Source organism: Penaeus japonicus, unplaced genomic scaffold (assembly GCF_977035675.1).
Source record: "Penaeus japonicus unplaced genomic scaffold, GWHDUDI00000001_assembly GWHDUDI00000021, whole genome shotgun sequence".
Taxonomy (NCBI): Eukaryota; Metazoa; Arthropoda; class Malacostraca; order Decapoda; family Penaeidae; genus Penaeus; species Penaeus japonicus.
In genome coordinates, this window is record NW_028234423.1 from 21,851,991 (window position 1) to 21,856,990 (window position 5,000).

A 5,000-nucleotide genomic window follows, 5' to 3' on the forward strand; every position below is an offset into this window, starting at 1 on the left:
TCGGTTTATCAATCTCCATGATCCACGAGGCCAGCCGCTGCCGCCCCTGGTGTCCGCGGAAAGAGATACGTTCTGATAGGGTGGGCGGCGCCAACAGTACTGGAAGCTGGAGTCATGGCGGCTGCTGGGGAAAGAAAGAGGAATGGATAGCGCTGGGATGTAAAGGAGATGATGAGTTTATGTAATGATGATGTCAATGAATTAGGATGGTAATGAGAGGATGGTTGTAAGCGATGATGGATCGGCACCTTACTTCACCAATGGTAATGGTAATGATGATAATGATGTTAATGTTAATGATAATAATGATGATGGTGATGATAATATTGATGATAGTTATGATGATGACATTATAAAATGATAACATAGATAAGAAGAAGGAAAAGAGGAAGAAAATAAAATATAAAATGAAGAAGCAGAAGAAAAAACAAGAAAATGAAAAAGAAGAGAACGTAAAAGACGAAGAAAAATTTAACAAAAAAACAAACAAACAAAAGAAGAAAAAGACCCCCCCCAAAAAGAAAATCGAAAATAAAATGAAAAAAGAGAGACCCAAAACAAACAATAATAGTAATAATAATAAAAAAAAACAAAAACAAAAACAAAAAACAAATATAAGAAAGAGAAGAGAAAACATCATATCATGAGCAGCCTCATCAACAGGTCATGTGCGAGGTCTCCCACAGGTGTTCCACGGACGAGTCCACATGGCCCTGGTTCTTGCCCGGCTCCTAATGACGGTCGCTATAATTATCTGGGCAAACTTATTTTTACCGCCCCCCCCGGCTGGGGGGGTCTAGGGCCTCGGGGGACGTATCGGGGGGGATGGGAGGTTTTGGGGATTGTTTTTTTATTTTTGGGGATCACAAAAACCCCCCCCACCCCCACTAGTGTGTTGTTGAGTGGTGGTTGTTGGTAACTGATAGAGGGTGTGGTTTAGTGGGGGTGTGTGTGTTTGAGTGAATGTTGTGAGTTTATTTTCTTCCCACTCTCTCTCTCAAATCTCTCACCACCAACCTTTCCCCTCTCACACTCCATTACGATGGGGTGTGTTATTGTGTGAGATGTATTGTGTGCTGGGAATTTTAGAGTGTGTGGGTGATGTGGAGTGTGGATGTTATGGGAGTTGTGATTATCAAACTCACCCTCCTCCTCCCTTAAATTTTCTCCCTAACTTCTTCCCTCACAACCCATGAAGATTTTGAGGTGAGGTGTGAGAGTGTGTGATGTGAGTGGATTTGAGTGGGGGGAGATGACATTCAAACAATCTCACCTCACCTCCCCACAATTTTCACCAACCTCACACCCTTTATTTTTATTTGATGTTATTTTATTGTAATTTTTATATAATAATATATATAATATACACACACAACACAACACACACACACACACAACACACACACCACACACACAGCACACACACACACCACACATATAATTATAAATATATATATATAAATATATATATAAATATAGATATATGTATTATATGACATACATAAGATTATAAACACACATCACACACACACAAACAACACAACACACACACACACACACACCCACACACACACACACACACCACACACACACATAACTTATATATACAGTATATATATATTTAAAAATATATATAAATATATTTCAGAACTATATATATGTATGTATGTATGTAGTATAGTATAATATACACTTTACATATACATAATATATATATGCTATATATATATATTTATATAAATTTCTATATAATTTATATATATGAGTGTATATAAAATACAACATATATAGAATAGTAAAAAAATATATCTATAGTATATATATACTATATATATATATCTTATTATTATATATTTATATATGGTATATATGTAATATATATATAAATCTATATATATTTATATATATATATGTATATTTATATATTTTATATAAATATAAAATATAATATATTTATATAAATATATATAAAAATCTTAATATATAGAATAACACAAACACTACATCACACAAATTGAATATACATATACATACGTTGTTATAGTAATTATAAAATATATCTAAATAAATATTTGATATATTTATAGTTTTATTTATATATATATGCTCTAAATCGTTTAAATATAAATACTATATTAACTATTGAGAAAGTATAAATATAAATATTTTTGAGTATATATATACATTCTCTATAAGCACATTTCGTAATATTAATAAATAAACAAAATATAGTATAGTATCTATATATAAATAGCACTGATTATATATTATTTTTTTATATATATATCTTTATATATATATATATATAGATATATACCATATATACATACATTAATTTTATATTAATAACATATATATATATATTTATACTATCTATAATTATTATATAAAGACATATATTATATACATACACATACATATTATACAATATATGTATATACATATACATATATGAAAGAATATATAAACATAAATATATAGATTTATATATATATCTTAAAAATATATATAAGTTTATAATATATATATTAATGATATCTATATAAATCTATATAACAGTATAAATATACATATATACATATTCATACTAATAATGTATATATATAAACATATCTATATATATATATATATTATATATATATACTATATATATATATATAATTTAAATATGTATATATAAAAATACATAAATATATATCATATATATATATATATAATTTATATTTATATCATTATATATATATACATATTAAATATATATATAATATATATAGATATAGATATAGGAATATATAATTGTAACATATATACATATTCATATATATATATATATATTATATTATATATATATATATATATATATTTATATATATGTATATATATACTACATATATATATATATATGCATATATATATATTTATATATATCGATGATATATATATATATATATTATATATATATATATAGACACACACACACATACACACGCGCACACACACACACACACACACACACACACACACACTCACACACACACACACACACACACACACACTATATATATATAATATATATATATATATATATTGATATATATATATATAAATATATTTACTATATATATATATATATATATATATATATATATTATATTATATATATATATAAACATAATAAACACGACAACATGTACACATAGCTATGTATACATACACATATAGGTACATTAATAGGCTAGATATACATTTTACTCTCCTTCTCTCTCATATTTCCCCCCCCCCCCCCCACAAAAAAAAAAAAAAAAAAATAAAAAAAAACATGTACCCCTACGCATCTAATAAAACCCCTTAGATCACAAACCCCCTCCTGTTTTGCAACAACCTGACTGCAAGGCCCAAACACCCCCCCCCCCCAAATCCACGCCCATCCTCTCCCCTACAAAACGAGCCACGAAGAAGCCGCCCTCGCATGCAACAGGTGAATAAGGTACTGTTTTCGAGCCTACCTCTGGGCACTGACGATGAAGTTGCACGGAAAAGTGGCTGAATATCGGACAGCGATGATCAGATTTCAACGATAAAGCTGACACTGCCTGTCTTGATAGGGGAACGAGGCAGCGCTATAGGCTTTTCTTTCCTTTTCTTTCAGAGCGTAGTGAAAATAAAGAGAGAGAAAAGAAAGAGAAGGAAGAAGAAGAAATAAGCGAAATTAAGAAACTTCATGGTCGGTATCTTAGGAGGTTTCAGTCGTGGTGTTAACTGTGACAGGATAGGAACGTTATTCAAGTCGATTAGGTCGAAGAGAGAGAGGAGAGAGAGAGAGAGAGAGAGAGAGAGAGAGAGAGAGAGAGAGAGAGAGAGAGAGAGAGAGAGAGAGAGAGAGAGAGAGAGAGAGAGAGAGAGAGAGAGAGAGAGAGAGAGAGAGAGAGAGAACGAGAGAGAGAGGGAGAGAGAAAGAGAGAGAGAGTGTAACCCACTGGCTGCCACAAGTTGTAACCCACCACTGGGAGCAGATGTTATAACCACTCGATGCCCTGGTTGTGATCCGGTGGATAAGCAGACAGACATTCACGTGCCATGGTCTTTATTGTGGACTATTAATACACCAGACTCAGGCCGAAGGCCAGAGGTCAGAGCTGTTCGCTCTTGTCTGTCTGTCTGACCTCTCTGTCCTGATCTGTCTGCCTGTGATCCTTACATGTCCTTAAGTACCAATCTTCAGTCACTTTCTACGCCTCGGCCCTTCCGGTAACAAACACAGCTGTCTAGAGAAGTTGGTGTTCCAAGGCGGAAACGAACACAGGAGACAGGAAGCGTCAGGTCAAAACACACTGCCAGGGATATTGCATTGAATTAAGTAGACATACATAATCAATGTCTTGGGTCACATAATATCAGTCCCAGTGCCTTACATCGCTCGGACCAGATGTAAGGCACTGGTACTGATATTATGTGACCCAAGACATTGATTATGTATGTCTACGTAATTCAATGTCTTGGGTCACATAATATCAGTACCAGTACCTTACAGGGAGAGAGAGCGAGAGAGGGAGGGAGGGAGAGAGAGAGAGAGAGAGAGAGAGAGAGAGAGAGAGAGAGAGAGAGAGAGAGAGAGAGAGAGAGAGAGAGAGAGAGAGAGAGAGAGAGAGAGAGGAGAGAGAGATATAGGAGAGTAAGAGAGAGAAAGAGAGAGAGAGAGAGAGGAGAGAGGGATGAGAGGGAGAGATAGAGAGAGAGAGAGAGGAGAGAGAGAAGAGGAGAGAGGAGGAGAGAGAGAGAGAGATGAGAGAGGAGAAAGAGAGGAGAGAGTGATGAGAGGAGAGAGAGAGAGAGAAGAAAGAGAGAGAGAGAGAGAGAAAGACAAATGAGAGAGAAGATGGTTGGAGGTAGAAAGGGCAGGGGGAAAATAAATAAAAAAAAAAAACAATATAAGAGAGATGAGAGAGAAAGATGAGAGAGATGGAGGAGAAAGAGAGCGCGAGAGAGAGAGAAAAGATAGA